Below are 17,198 nucleotides of genomic sequence, written 5' to 3' on the forward strand. Positions count from 1 at the left end.
AGATGTTCTGCAGTGTGCTCAGTCTGATGGTTTGTCCATTCACACACATTTTCATCATCATCTCTAACAAACTTTTTTTAATGTACATACTGTAATTTGTTAAGTGCACTTCGTAGTTTATGCGCATCTTATCAAGTAAAAGTTTTACCTACTCAGTTATGCACATGTTTTATTATGCGTATTTTCAAAAGTTATGTGAATCATGACGTTTGCATCGTTTTTATGGGCATCTCCAAAATGAGCTCTAAAATAGGTGTGTGGAAACGTAAGGCTAATGCGAGAAATACCGCTTCATCTTTAAAAAAGGGGAGGAGACCGACAGAAACTCTGAGTTTAGAGAATAAAACCTGCTCCGGACCAGGTTAGATTCACAGAGTAAGTTACCACAGTAACTGACTCTGAGTTAAAGTTACCTTTCTTTCAGAAACAGGCTTGACTTACCCTGATTTCTTGAGTTTAACAAACCTGCCATTTTGAAACGGAAAACCCAGAGTTTCACTCATTTCAGGGTTAAAATACTCTGAGTTTTCACTTAACCTCCTTTCTGAAACAGGCCCCAGCACTCAGCTGTACATGTACGACTCGAACACAGACCAAGCAGAGAGTACAAAATCATTTGTGTCTTTGTATAGTTTTACAGCCAACTGTGTGCTAGTTTAAAGTGCCGAGCTTCGATACGGGACTAATAACCACGCACACTCTGACACAGCTCACCAGACAAGCACATTCGCATGTTATTTAAAATGAAAATATTCAGATGCCACTCTGTGGCGCGGCAGAAACATAAAGTGTCCAGAATTGTGGCTGTGCACCCTAATAGAAACCTATGTTTAGAATTCTGAGCATCGCGGCGCTTCTGGTGAGCGACTTGCAGGCAAGTTCGTTATTTTATTTCCAATGGAGAGACTCGCACATGAGGCAACGCGCGCTCGCACTTTCCAGCTGCACCTAGTTAAGAGCACAGGGAGCTTCTGTGACTGCGAGAAATCTAAACAGCTGAAAATTAAGGTAGACGCAATGAAAATTACACGTTTGCAAACCCACCTAAAGTTACAAACAATAATTCAGATTAGAGCGATCATGTGGTGAATGTTGATCTTGTGTTGAGCCCAATAAGCCTTACATCTAAAAATATAGCAAGGGTGTTCCTTTAGTGATATTGCTTTGACTCTCGCTGAAAATGGCGGACATGAAACAACAAACTGAGAATGGTGATGCGCCTGTCAATCAATATTGGTGGGCGGGGGACCGCACTCCTACTTCAAGTTGCGGTGGGTCTAAAAACCGCTCTAATTGGTCCACTGTTTTTATGTTATTACATACATAAACATATATGCATATGTACATACATACATACATACATAAGGGTTTCTGCAGGTTTTACTGAGTTAAATTTAAGACTAGACGTTTTAAGAACATTTTAAATTTGAATTTTAGACCCATAAATGGACTTAATACATTAATATTAAAAATGTAAATATTTTACATTTTATTTTTTAGCAAAATATTTTAATTATTGTGTAAAATCAAGCAAGCTCTAGTTTTATCCGTACACTTTTATTTTAAAGAAAGTTTATGTTGTAAAAAAAAAAAAGAAAAATCCGCCATAGCGGAATGAACCGCCAACTTAACCAGCACATGTTTTACGCAGCGAATGCCCCTCCGGCCACAACCCAACACTGAAAAACACCCACACACTTTTGCACACACTCACATACACTACGGCTAGTTTAGCATATTCAATGCACCTGTACCGCGTGTCTTTGGACTGTGGGGGAAACCGGAGCACCCACAAGAAACCCAAGCGTACACAGGGAGAACATGCAACTTCAAATGATACAGGAGGGGCTCGAACCTGCCAACTTCTTGCTGTGAGGCGATTGTGCTACCCACTGCGCCACCGTCCTGCTTTCAAAACTATAATAAACTAAATTTATGCACAACAATTTGTCCATGTCTGTGTCCTTAGCAGTAAACACAAAGAACTTTTAATCAAATGTTACTGTAAGGAAAATATTAAAACCATTATGATGAAAGTTTAAAGTTTTATTGAGATGATTGTTGGAGATTGTATGGGTTTGGGCCAGATTTGGTAGCAATACATGAACAAAGGAAAATTAAGACCTGTTTAAAACAGGTTTAAGACCAACAACACAATATTTCAGAAAACGTAAGACTTTAAAATTTAGATTTTAAGATTTAAGACCCTGCAGAAACATTGATACATACATAAATATAGGTTTATTACAATGTCCCCTTTTCAGAAAGGAGGTTAAGTGAAAACCTGAAATGAGAGAAACTCTGGGTTTGTCAAACTCGAGAAAGCAGGGTAAGTCTAGCCTGCTTCTGAAGGAAAGGTAACTTTTACTCTAGTAACTGGACTATGATAGCTGAACGATAATAGTAGGATGCATCATTTGGGGAAAAGAATGATGTGATGACGAGTGTTTCCCAAAACCTGCAGTTTCTCTGTCAGATCCTTTGTTTGAACCATGTTAGTTATTATATCGTAAAACGCCCATAATGCCGCTCTAAAAGGGATGGAGTCAGAGTCTTCTTCAGAGAAGAACCCCATCATTTATTGGTTCAAATTATGTTGTTTTACAAACACTTAAAAAAAAAAATCCAATATTAGTTTTGGTAAAAACCAACAGGCCTCTGTCATATACAGTACAGATACTTAATAAATAACCTACTATAAATGAAAAGCATTAGTGTAGGGGAGAGCGGGGCACAAAGTAATGCGGGGTTAAATGTAACACTGAGTTAAGGTATTTGCTCAGAGTTGACCATGGCATGCTCCCAAGGTTTTCACCACAGTGTCTGCAGACGTGTTCCTGCCAATTATTGAAAAAGTTTGGCGAAATTTGGATGAGAAACACAGAAGAAACCATTTTTCCAGCTTAAAAGTATTTTTTATTAGGGGTCAATATTTTTTTTTTATTTAAAAAAAATCTGTTAAAGTATGAACGTGAAATCTTATATTGTTGCGATCACCGTCTTCTAGGCTAAAAGATGTAAAAAAAACACACTGTGACTGATAGCCAGTTTTAAGGAGAACACATCACAGCGGGGTTAGTTGTAACGGGGTGTTACAATTAAGCCACACACTGTTACACACCAATTAACTAACACAATATATATTTTTTTTAATTTTGAGTGTAATGTTAAGAACTTTTTAAATAAAAATGTTTTTTTTTTTTAATAGAAAATATTGTTTTAATAGAAATTTTTTTTTTTAATTACTAATAATGCAAATAAATGCATTGTATAATAATGGATAAATGGATAATAATGCAAAGATTCAAATGTGTTTATCCAGTAAACAAATAAATAAATAAACTGTGACAAAATGAGACAAATTACGGAGGAAATATAGCTACTAAAGTAAAAGGAAATTAAATTAATTGTGTGAAATCTGCCTTTAAATGCAAGGTCCTCTGTCTGTTACAACTTGCCCCGCACGTGGAGTAAATAGTAGCATTTATACTCCTGGCACTTTTGGCAATACTGCACAGAAACCATAGGTCCGGCGACCATACAACCAGTGCTCATTTGTAGGAGAGGCTTGTGTATCGTTGGTAAAAAAATTATGGTTTGTCTAACCACATTACATTGTTCATTATTTGACCATAAACCAGTGTTACTTTGTGCCCCGCTCTCCTCTATGCTATGTTTTTTGTTTTCACAAGCTTTGAAGACTAAACATAAAATTCTGCTTTTAAATAACAGGTCACTAAAACTGAACTGTAAAAATACTTTGAAAGCAAATTACAGCTATAAGAGAGACGGCTTTAATGCTTAAAAAAATCATTCCAAGTTTAAATGTTCTAAAGGAATAGGGCATAGGGGGGATAACTGGGACTAGAACAAAGCCAGGAACCACGTTTCTTACTATACAGCTCTAGCGGTGTAGTTTGCGACGCAGTTTGTGAATGTTCGTTCGATGGATTTGGGAAAGACCAAATCAACGAACTATGTTTGTAACCACTCAACTTGCGACTAGTTGGCGAACCATGCTTTTTTGGAAACGCAGCCCTGGTCAGGAGCAGGTTTAATTCTCTAAACTCTGAGTTTTTGTCGGTCTCCTGCCCTTTTTTAAAGACAAAGCGTATTTCTTGCCTTAGCCTTAGTCATTCATTGATTACATTTCAGTCGAGTTACGAGAATGGCTTGTCCTTTTTTGGGAAAATTACAATTAGATTCAATATCATAGTTTTACAGCAAGTTTTACTTTTGATATGACTGCAAAAATAAAGAATTAGCTTAAATTAACTGTCTTTCAACAGAGACAAGTGCTGTAACTAGATGAATGGGATTATTACTCGTTCTAAAAACAGTTTTTTAGTTCTGCTTACATTCTAAATGTCATATCAACCTCGACCACTTAATCAACAAAAAAAGCCAGACACACAAGTGCACTTTTACAGTTGAAGTCAGAATTATTAGCCCGCCTGAATTATTTGCCCCCGTTTACTTTTTCCCCAATTTCTGTTCAACAGGGAAGATTTTTTCTAACTCATTTCTAAAAACCAGAGATGTAAAGTACTTGAGACCCAGACTTAAGTAAAAGTACAAGTTGAAGTGCTCTTTAAGCACCATGCTTAAGTGGAAGTACTAAAGTATTCAACATTTTTTGTACTTAAGTATTGCAAGTAGTTTATTCTAAAATGTACTACTCAAGTACTGAACGTAAAAGTACAATTATTGTGTAATGTAGTTATTAAAGAAAGCAGTCAAAATACATCATATTGTTTTGTTTATTTTAAATATCTTTTTGTTTGTTTGTTTGCTTTATTTAGATCACATTTAAAAACAACAGATGTTGACCAAAGTGCTTTACATAAAGACCAGCATACAAAAGCTATACCTATATGTAAAAATAAGCAAAATAAATAAAACAGATGAAAATTAATTAATTACAATCAAAGGCGAGAGACAGAAGGTGATTTTTTAGTTGAGACTTACAAGCAGCAAGTGAAGAACATGACCTGATATGTAAAGGCAGACCATTCCACAGTCGGGGGGCTGCAGCAAAAAAAGCCCCGTCACCTCTTGATTTCAACTGTGTTTTGGGGACAACTAGCTGAGATGTGTTTTCAGACCTGATTGGCCTCAATGAAGTGTGCCAGTGAAGAAGCTCAGAGATGTAAATAGGTGCCAGACCATTTAAACTTTTAAAAACAAGTAGCAATAACTTGTATTGAATTCTAAATTGGACTGGGAGCCAGTGAAGAGATGAGCAAACTGGTCAGATACTAGAAAATGTTTTTGTCCCAGTTAAAAGCCTAGCAGCTGCATTTTGAACCAGCTGCAGGCGTGCAATTGATGCCTGCGAAACTCCTGAATACAAAGAGTTACAGTAGTCCAGTCTGGACATAATTAAAACATTGATGATGGTTTCCAGATCTTTAAAAGACAGAAAAGGCTTCAATTTGGCAATGTTCCATAATTGATAGAAACCACTTTTGACGACTGAGTTTATTTGTTTTTGGGGGAACGTGATTAAGAAGAACGAAAAGAAACATGGTTTAAGATTTGAATGAACTAGGATAACGTTTTTCTTTCGCGCTTGGAACCACAGATCTGACAGATTATAAGAGCTTTAACACACCTTTTAAAGTTGTGTCACAAAAACACTCCGTAATCCACTCAAAACGCTTTTGAACCCATTTTCGGATCGCAAATTACTAGGGATGTAACGGTATTGAAAATACCGTCATACCGCAATATTAATTTTTTTCGATATTACCGTGGTCGCATGACTCGGTAAAACTATAGATCTTCTGAGAAAATTTGCACAGGCGAATGAATCGAACGAGAGGTAGCGAAAACTACAATTCCCATCAGCCCAGGCTTGGCCATAATCCCTTGCGGTCTGTTGTCGCTACAGATCCAGTAATGCGGAAATGGAGTGTGCTGCTAGAAGCAGGGATGAAAAAAAAGCTGGAAAACCCTAAAGCGGGTGTTGTCGCCGCGCCCGTACTGAATAGCGGTGTTGTCGCGCGAGTTCTTATCAGCTGTGTTGTCGCGCGCATTCTGATCAGCTGTGTTGTCGCGCGAGTTCTTATCAGCTGTGTTGTCGCGCGCGTTCTGATCAGCTGTGTTGTCGCGTGCGTTCTGATCAGCTGTGTTGTCGCGCGCGTTCTGATCAGCTGTGTTGTCGCGCGCGTTCTGATCAGCTGTGTTGTCGCGCGCGTTCTGATCAGCTGTGTTGTTGCGCGCGTTCTGATCAGCTGTGTTGTCACGCGAGTTCTTATCAGCTGTGTTGTCGCGCGAGTTCTTATCAGCTGTGTTGTCGCGCGAGTTCTTATCAGCTGTGTTGTCGCGCGCGTTCTGATCAGCTGTGTTGTCGCGCGCGTACTGTAAAGCGGGACGGAGGGTATGTCGCGTCGCGGGGGCACTTTTGATCATTTTGGAAGGGAACTTTCTATCCAAGACTAAAAAGGGAATGTGCACTGCACAGGTTGAGCCCTGTGTGTGCACGTGCCTGCAAGTTGGGGAATAGGACTAATAATCAGTCATGGGGATTACAGAAACACAGCACACTGTTCAGATTGATGCAGACATGAGACCTCTATCTTACTCATGGTTTGTCCTCTCAAGTGGGGGAAAGACAGTGCACAACGTTACCCACTGCTGTCAACCTGGGCCAAGTCATATCTCTCTGTCCCAAAAACCTCAGTCCCAAATGAGAGTTTTTTTTTTTCTGTTGCAGGGGACATTGTAAATGCCCAGAGATACCAGCTTTTACCAGATTATATTTATATGATAATTTTCCTTTAAACCCATCTCTATCTAAGTGAGTGAGTGATTAAATGTTGAATGTGATGAGTTTTCAACAAAACTAAATTGAAACTTAATTTTTTTACATGGTTTAATATTTTTTTGTTATTAAAATTGAAGTTCCTGTTTCAAAGCTTACAGATAGATGACTAATTTGTATGTCATTGACACTTTTGGCACTTTTTTGGAGTATTTTCATAAGTTTTGTTTTTTTTCTGTAAATGATTCAATAAATACCGTACCGTGACATTCATACCGAGGTATTACCGTACCGTGAAATTCTGATACCGTTACATCCCTACAAATTACCGGTTGTAAACACTGTGAACGCAAGTTCTAAACATTCTACCGGAAGACGCTGGTCAATATGGCGCCCTCCATGCAGCAACCAAGAAAAAGGTCTATAATTGTAACGAGTAGGGGTGTGAATTTAAACTGGTCTCACGGTTCGGTTACGATTATCATGCCATCGATTATCGATATCTCAGTGCATCTCGGTGCATTGACAATGCTTTCCCTACATAATTAGATCTTCACAACACAATTTTTTTTTATTTTATTAAAATCTATAAATATATTTAAATTTATATATTATTTGTAATACAATTTTGTTCTTTAATACAGCAGTAAGATAAATTACCCTTCATTTGACCTGCTCAAAGAAAACACTCGTTGTGAATGTATCAAACAAAACTCCAACACATGCACAGAAGACAGCATGAGCATTTATAGCAAATAAACTCATGTAAATATTATCCCGCTTGCTTTTAGAGTGCTGAAAGGAGAGGTCTTACACCCCTATGATTGGTTATTGTCTTCACCTGCTCAACAGAAAGGGCTGCGATCGGCTTTAGAAATGAAAGCGCTGTTCACCGATGGCGGGAAGAACAGCCGCAGTTACAGTCTATATGCGCATAATGCACGGTTATCACTTGTAATCTATAATAGACACAGTGGAGAAAACTCGCACCTCAGGCACGCTCGTGTCTGGATCCACAAGTATGACTTTAACAGCCAAGAGGAGAGAAAAAGTTACCTCACAAACAGACCAGCGGATCAAATGTCTAAAGTGAGTGAGGTAGAGATGGAGTTTTACAGCATTTCTCCCTGGTAGTGAAATAGCATCTCGTGTGCTGTGCCGCCTTCATTGTAGTAAGAGCGTTATTTACTCGACCTCGCCTCCTTCACTATAGTATTCTACTGCAACATTGCACATTAGAGATAAATGATGTCAGTTCATAATAAACAGTTATGATCTATTACTGAACCGATATCAATAATTTTGACACCCCTAGTAGCGAGTAACGATGCAGCACATAAAATCTATAAGAATAAAAGCATTAAACTCATTGAAAATATGTACTGAAGTAAAAGTGGAAGTAGGAGAAAAAACAATACTCCAGTAGAGTACAGATACAGCCTATTAGTACTTAGTACAGTAGTGAAGTAATTCTAACAAGAAACAAACAACAAATAACAAAGACAAACACAGAAAATGTTGATAATAACATTATAACCTCAAGAACTTGATAAAGAGACAGAAAGTGAAAAACTTTGTATAAAGTGCTTGAGGGAAATATCAAGACACAATGGCTGAGTAAATGATGGCCCACCACCACATCCCCACTCACTCAGCCAACAGAGAACCAAACATTTACCTTTTAACCTCAAAATCTGTGCAAAAAGAGAAAAAGACACAAAAAGAGACAAAACAACAACAAAACAACAAGATAGAAACTACACAAAGACAAACAGTAACATTGAGCTTCAGTATAAAGAAACAAACAAATATCAAATATTAATAAAAAGAACAGAAAATGTTACCTTATAATCCCGAAATCTGGGGAAAAAAAAACACAAAAAAGACAAAACAACAACAACAACAACAACAACAACAACGAAATAGAAACTACACAAAGAAAACAATAAACAGTAACATTGAGCTTGAGTAAACAGAAACAAATAAATATTAAATATTGCAGAAAATAACAGAAAATGTTACCTTATAATCCCGAAATCTGGAAAAAAAGACAAAAGACACACAAAAAGACAAAACAACAAACAAGAAGACAGAAACTACACAAAGACAACATTAAACAGGAACATTGAGCTTGAGTATAAAGAAACAAACAAATATTGCAAAAAATAACAGAAAATATGTTACCTTATAATCCTGAAGTCTGGGGAAAAAAAGACAAAAAAAGACACATAAAAAGAGACAAAACAACAACAAAACAACAAGATAGAAACTACACAAAGACAAACAGTAACATTGAGCTTCAGTATAAAGAAACAAACAAATATCAAATATTATTAAAAAGAACAGAAAATGTTACCTTATAATCCCGAAATCTGGAAAAAAAGACAAAAAAAAACACCAAAAAAGACAAAACAACAACAAACAACAACAACAACAACAACAACAACGAAATAGAAACTACACAAAGAAAACAATAAACAGTAACATTGAGCTTGAGTACACAGACACAAATAAATATTAAATATTGCAGAAAAGAACAGAAAATGTTACCTTATAATCCCGAAATCTGGGGAAAATGACAAGACAAACACAACAACAACAAACAACAACAACAACAACAACAACAACATAGAAACTACACAAAGACAAACAGTAACATTGAGCTTGAGTATAAAGAAACAAACAAATATCAAATACCGAGAAAATAACAGAAAATGTTACCTTATAATCCCGAAATCTGGAAAAAAAGACAAAAGACACACAAAAAGACACAACAACAAACAAGAAGATAGAAACTACACAACGACAACATTAAACAGGAACATTGAGCTTAAGTATAAAGAAACAAACAAATATTGCAAAAAATAACAGAAAATATGTTACCTTATAATCCCAAAATCTGGGGAAAAAAAGACAAAAAAAAGACACAAAAAAAGACAACAACAAAAAGATAGAAACTACACAAAGACAAACAGTAACATTCAGCTTCAGTATAAAGAAACAAATAAATATTAAATATTGCAGAAAATAACAGAAAATGTTACCTTATAATCCCGAAATCTGGGGAAAATGACAAGACATACACAACAACAACAAACAACATCATAGAAACTACACAGACAAACACAGAAAATGTTGATAATAACATTATAACCTCAATAACTTGATAAAGAGACAGAAAGTGAAAAACTTTGTATAAAGTGCTTGAGGGAAATATCAAGACACAATGGCTGAGTAAATGATGGCCCACCACCACATCCCCACTCACTCAGCCAACAGAGAACCAAACATTTACCTTTTAACCTCAAAATCTGTGCAAAAAGAGAAAAAGACACAAAAAGAGACAAAACAACAACAAAACAACAAGATAGAAACTACACAAAGACAAACAGTAACATTGAGCTTCAGTATAAAGAAACAAACAAATATCAAATATTAATAAAAAGAACAGAAAATGTTACCTTATAATCCCGAAATCTGGGAAAAAAGACAAAAGACACAAAAAGACAAAACAACAAACAAGAAGATAGAAACTACACAAAGAAAACATTAAACAGGAACATTGAGCTTGAGTATAAAGAAACAAACAAATATTGCAAAAAATAACAGAAAATATGTTACCTTATAATCCTGAAATCTGCGAAAAAAACAACAAAAAAAGACACACAAAAAGAGACAAAACAACAAACAACAACAAGATAGAAACTACACAAAGACAAACAGTAACATTGAGCTTGAGTATAAAGAAACAAACAAATATCAAATACCGAGAAAATAACAGAAAATGTTACCTTATAATCCCGAAATCTGGGGGGAAAAAAATTACAAAAAAAACACAAAAAGACAAAAACAACAACAACAACAACGAAATAGAAACTACACAAAGAAAACAATAAACAGTAACATTGAGCTTGAGTAAACAGAAACAAATAAATATTAAATATTGCAGAAAAGAACAGAAAATGTTACCTTATAATCCCGAAATCTGGGGAAAATGACAAGACACACACAACAACAACAACAACAACAACAACAACAACAACAACAACAACAACATAGAAACTACACAAAGACAAACAGTAACATTGAGCTTGAGTAAAAAGAAACAAACAAATATTGCAAAAAATAATAGAAAATATGTTACCTTATAATCCCAAAATCTGGGGAAAAAAAGACAAAAAAAAAAGACACAAAAAAAGACAACAACAAAAAGATAGAAACTACACAAAGACAAACAGTAACATTCAGCTTCAGTATAAAGAAACAAATAAATATTAAATATTGCAGAAAATAACAGAAAATGTTACCTTATAATCCCGAAATCTGGGGAAAATGACAAGACACACACAACAACAACAACAACATCATAGAAACTACACAGACAAACACAGAAAATGTTGATAATAACATTATAACCTCAATAACTTGATAAAGAGACAGAAAGTGAAAAACTTTGTATAAAGTGCTTGAGGGAAATATCAAGACACAATGGCTGAGTAAATGATGGCCCACCACCACATCCCCACTCACTCAGCCAACAGAGAACCAAACATTTACCTTTTACCCTCAAAATCTGTGCAAAAAGAGAAAAAGACACAAAAAGAGACAAAACAACAACAAAACAACAAGATAGAAACTACACAAAGACAAACAGTAACATTGAGCTTCAGTATAAAGAAACAAACAAATATCAAATATTAATAAAAAGAACAGAAAATGTTACCTTATAATCCTGAAATCTGGGGGAAAAAAAACACAAAAAAGACAAAACAACAACAACAAGATAGAAACTACACAAAGACAAACAGTAACATTGAGCTTGAGTATAAAGAAACAAACAAATATCAAATATGATTAAAAAGAACAGAAAATGTTACCTTATAATCCCGAAATCTGGAAAAAAAGACACAAAAAAAGACACACACAACAACAACAACAACAACAACAACAACAACAACAACGAAATAGAAACTACACAAAGAAAACAATAAACAGTAACATTGAGCTTGAGTATAAAGAAACAAATAAATATTAAATATTGCAGAAAATAACAGAAAATGTTACCTTATAATCCCGAAATCTGGAAAAAAAGGCAAAAAAAAGACACACAAAAAGACAAAACAAACAAGAAGACAGAAACTACACAAAGAAAACATTAAACAGTAACATTGAGCTTGAGTATAAAGAAACAAACAAATATCAAATATTAATAAAAAGAACAGTAAATGTTACCTTATAATCCCGAAATCTGGGGGGGAAAAATTTACAAAAAAAAACACAAAAAAAGACAAAACAACAAGATAGAAACTACACAAAGACAAACAGTAACATTGAGCTTGAGTATAAAGAAACAAATAAATATTAAATATTGCAGAAAATAACAGAAAATGTTACCTTATAATCCCGAAATCTGGAAAAAAAGACAAAACAACAAACAAGAAGATAGAAACTACACAACGACAACATTAAACAGGAACATTGAGCTTGAGTGTAAAGAAACAAACAAATATTGCAAAAAATAATAGAAAATTATGTTACCTTATAATCCCAAAATCTGGGGAAAAAAAGACCAAAAAAGACACAAAAAAAGACAACAACAAAAAGATAGAAACTACACAAAGACAAACAGTAACATTCAGCTTCAGTATAAAGAAACAAATAAATATTAAATATTGCAGAAAAGAACAGAAAATGTTACCTTATAATCCCGAAATCTGGAAAAAAAGACACAAAAAAAGACACACACAACAACAACAACAACAACAACAACGAAATAGAAACTACACAAAGAAAACAATAAACAGTAACATTGAGCTTGAGTATAAAGAAACAAATAAATATTAAATATTGCAGAAAAGAACAGAAAATGTTACCTTATAATCCCGAAATCTGGGGAAAATGAAAAGACACACACAACAACAACAACATCATAGAAACTACACAGACAAACACAGAAAATGTTGATAATAACATTATAACCTCAATAACTTGATAAAGAGACAGAAAGTGAAAAACTTTGTATAAAGTGCTTGAGGGAAATATCAAGACACAATGGCTGAGTAAATGATGGCCCACCACCACATCCCCACTCACTCAGCCAACAGAGAACCAAACATTTACCTTTTAACCTCAAAATCTGTGCAAAAAGAGAAAAAGACACAAAAAGAGACAAAACAACAACAAAACAACAAGATAGAAACTACACAAAGACAAACAGTAACATTGAGCTTCAGTATAAAGAAACAAACAAATATCAAATATTAATAAAAAGAACAGAAAATGTTACCTTATAATCCCGAAATCTGGGAAAAAAGACAAAAGACAAACAAAAAGACAAAACAACAAACAAGAGGATAGAAACTACACAATGACAACATTAAACAGGAACATTGAGCTTGAGTATAAAGAAACAAACAAATATTGCAAAAAATAATAGAAAATATGTTACCTTATAATCCCAAAATCTGGGGAAAAAAAGACCAAAAATGACACAAAAAAAGACAACAACAAAAAGATAGAAACTACACAAAGACAAACAGTAACATTCAGCTTCAGTATAAAGAAACAAATAAATATTAAATATTGCAGAAAAGAACAGAAAATGTTACCTTATAATCCCGAAATCTGGAAAAAAAGACACAAAAAAAGACAAACACAACAACAACAACAACAACAACAACAACAACAACAACAACAACAACGAAATAGAAACTACACAAAGAAAACAATAAACAGTAACATTGAGCTTGAGTATAAAGAAACAAATAAATATTAAATATTGCAGAAAATAACAGAAAATGTTACCTTATAATCCCGAAATCTGGAAAAAAAAGACAAAAGACACACAAAAAGACAAAACAACAAACAAGAAGATAGAAACTACACAAAGAAAACATTAAACAGTAAGATTGAGCTTGAGTATAAAGAAACAAACAAATATAAAATATTAATAAAAAGAACAGTAAATGTTACCTTATAATCCCGAAATCTTGGGGGGAAAAATTTACGAAAAAAAACACAAAAAAAGACAAAACAACAAGATAGAAACTACACAAAGACAAACAGTAACATTGAGCTTGAGTATAAAGAAACAAACAAACATCAAATACCGAGAAAAGAACAGAAAATGTTACCTTATAATCCCGAAATCTGGGGGAAAAAAGACAAAAACAGACACACAAAAAGACAACAACAAACAAGAAGATAGAAACTACACAAAGAAAACATTAAACAGTAACATTGAGCTTGAGTATAAAGAAACAAACAAATATCAAATATTAATAAAAAGAACAGTAAATGTTACCTTATAATCCAGAAATCTGGGGGGGAAAAATTTACAAAAAAAAAAACACAAAAAAAGACAAAACAACAAGATAGAAACTACACAAAGACAAACAGTAACATTGAGCTTGAGTATAAAGAAACAAATAAATATTAAATATTGCAGAAAATAACAGAAAATGTTACCTTATAATCCCGAAATCTGGAAAAAAAGACAAAAGACAAACAAAAAGACAAAACAACAAACAAGAAGATAGAAACTACACAACGACAACATTAAACAGGAACATTGAGCTTGAGTATAAAGAAACAAACAAATATTGCAAAAAATAATAGAAAATATGTTACCTTATAATCCCAAAATCTGGGGAAAAAAAGACAAAAAAAGACACAAAAAAAGACAACAACAAAAAGATAGAAACTACACAAAGACAAACAGTAACATTCAGCTTCAGTATAAAGAAACAAATAAATATTAAATATTGCAGAAAATAACAGAAAATGTTACCTTATAATCCCGAAATCTGGGGAAAATGAAAAGACACACACAACAACAACAACATCATAGAAACTACACAGACAAACACAGAAAATGTTGATAATAACATTATAACCTCAATAACTTGATAGAGACAGAAAGTGAAAAACTTTGTATAAAGTGCTTGAGGGAAATATCAAGACACAATGGCTGAGTAAATGATGGCCCACCACCACATCCCCACTCACTCAGCCAACAGAGAACCAAACATTTACCTTTTAACCTCAAAATCTGTGCAAAAAGAGAAAAAAAGACACAAAAAGAGACAAAACAACAACAAAACAACAAGATAGAAACTACACAAAGACAAACAGTAACATTGAGCTTCAGTATAAAGAAACAAACAAACATCAAATATTAATAAAAAGAACAGAAAATGTTACCTTATAATCCCGAAATCTGGGAAAAAAGACAAAAGACACAAAAAGACAAAACAACAAACAAGAAGATAGAAACTACACAAAGACAACATTAAACAGGAACATTGAGCTTGAGTATAAAGAAACAAACAAATATTGCAAAAAATAACAAAAAATATGTTAACTTATAATCCTGAAATCTGCGAAAAAAACAACAAAAAAAGACACACAAAAAGAGACAAAACAACAAACAACAACAAGATAGAAACTACACAAAGACAAACAGTAACATTGAGCTTGAGTATAAAGAAACAAACAAATATCAAATACCGAGAAAATACCAGAAAATGTTACCTTATAATCCCGAAATCTGGAAAAAAAGACAAAAGACAAACAAAAAGACAAAACAACAAACAAGAAGATAGAAACTACACAACGACAACATTAAACAGGAACATTGAGCTTGAGTATAAAGAAACAAACAAATATTGCAAAAAATAATAGAAAATATGTTACCTTATAATCCCAAAATCTGGGGAAAAAAAGACCAAAAATGACACAAAAAAAGACAACAACAAAAAGATAGAAACTACACAAAGACAAACAGTAACATTCAGCTTCAGTATAAAGAAACAAATAAATATTAAATATTGCAGAAAAGAACAGAAAATGTTACCTTATAATCACGAAATCTGGAAAAAAAGACACAAAAAAAGACAAACACAACAACAACAACAACAACAACAACAACAACAACAACAACAACAACAACGAAATAGAAACTACACAAAGAAAACAATAAACAGTAACATTGAGCTTGAGTATAAAGAAACAAATAAATATTAAATATTGCAGAAAATAACAGAAAATGTTACCTTATAATCCCGAAATCTGGAAAAAAAAGACAAAAGACACACAAAAAGACAAAACAACAAACAAGAAGATAGAAACTACACAAAGAAAACATTAAACAGTAAGATTGAGCTTGAGTATAAAGAAACAAACAAATATAAAATATTAATAAAAAGAACAGTAAATGTTACCTTATAATCCCGAAATCTTGGGGGGAAAAATTTACGAAAAAAAACACAAAAAAAGACAAAACAACAAGATAGAAACTACACAAAGACAAACAGTAACATTGAGCTTGAGTATAAAGAAACAAACAAACATCAAATACCGAGAAAAGAACAGAAAATGTTACCTTATAATCCCGAAATCTGGGGGAAAAAAGACAAAAACAGACACACAAAAAGACAACAACAAACAAGAAGATAGAAACTACACAAAGAAAACATTAAACAGTAACATTGAGCTTGAGTATAAAGAAACAAACAAATATCAAATATTAATAAAAAGAACAGTAAATGTTACCTTATAATCCAGAAATCTGGGGGGGAAAAATTTACAAAAAAAAAAACACAAAAAAAGACAAAACAACAAGATAGAAACTACACAAAGACAAACAGTAACATTGAGCTTGAGTATAAAGAAACAAATAAATATTAAATATTGCAGAAAATAACAGAAAATGTTACCTTATAATCCCGAAATCTGGAAAAAAAGACAAAAGACAAACAAAAAGACAAAACAACAAACAAGAAGATAGAAACTACACAACGACAACATTAAACAGGAACATTGAGCTTGAGTATAAAGAAACAAACAAATATTGCAAAAAATAATAGAAAATATGTTACCTTATAATCCCAAAATCTGGGGAAAAAAAGACAAAAAAAGACACAAAAAAATACAACAACAAAAAGATAGAAACTACACAAAGACAAACAGTAACATTCAGCTTCAGTATAAAGAAACAAATAAATATTAAATATTGCAGAAAATAACAGAAAATGTTACCTTATAATCCCGAAATCTGGGGAAAATGAAAAGACACACACAACAACAACAACATCATAGAAACTACACAGACAAACACAGAAAATGTTGATAATAACATTATAACCTCAATAACTTGATAGAGACAGAAAGTGAAAAACTTTGTATAAAGTGCTTGAGGGAAATATCAAGACACAATGGCTGAGTAAATGATGGCCCACCACCACATCCCCACTCACTCAGCCAACAGAGAACCAAACATTTACCTTTTAACCTCAAAATCTGTGCAAAAAGAGAAAAAAAGACACAAAAAGAGACAAAACAACAACAAAACAACAAGATAGAAACTACACAAAGACAAACAGTAACATTGAGCTTCAGTATAAAGAAACAAACAAACATCAAATATTAATAA

At 33.5% G+C, this 17,198-nt stretch overlaps 1 long non-coding RNA gene across 1 annotated transcript; it reads right to left on the reverse strand.

Annotated features, from left to right (window-relative positions):
* Positions 1 to 8,444: 8,444 nt before the first annotated feature.
* Positions 8,445 to 13,815, reverse strand: LOC148679588 (uncharacterized). The gene is made up of 19 exons (XR_015945061.1): positions 13,739 to 13,815; positions 13,571 to 13,645; positions 12,640 to 12,965; positions 12,465 to 12,546; positions 12,305 to 12,377; positions 11,831 to 11,905; positions 11,644 to 11,737; positions 11,490 to 11,556; positions 11,074 to 11,402; positions 10,558 to 10,642; positions 10,388 to 10,471; positions 10,228 to 10,299; positions 10,062 to 10,140; positions 9,488 to 9,561; positions 9,317 to 9,401; positions 8,951 to 9,035; positions 8,789 to 8,862; positions 8,611 to 8,695; positions 8,445 to 8,523 (listed from the first exon to the last, which is right to left on the reverse strand). It is a non-coding gene; the product is annotated as an uncharacterized LOC148679588 (long non-coding RNA).
* Positions 13,816 to 17,198: the final 3,383 nt, after the last annotated feature.

Source organism: Danio rerio, chromosome 16 (genome assembly GCF_052040795.2).
Source record: "Danio rerio strain M-AB ecotype USA chromosome 16, GRCz13ab, whole genome shotgun sequence".
In the NCBI taxonomy this organism is placed as follows: domain Eukaryota; kingdom Metazoa; phylum Chordata; class Actinopteri; order Cypriniformes; family Danionidae; genus Danio; species Danio rerio.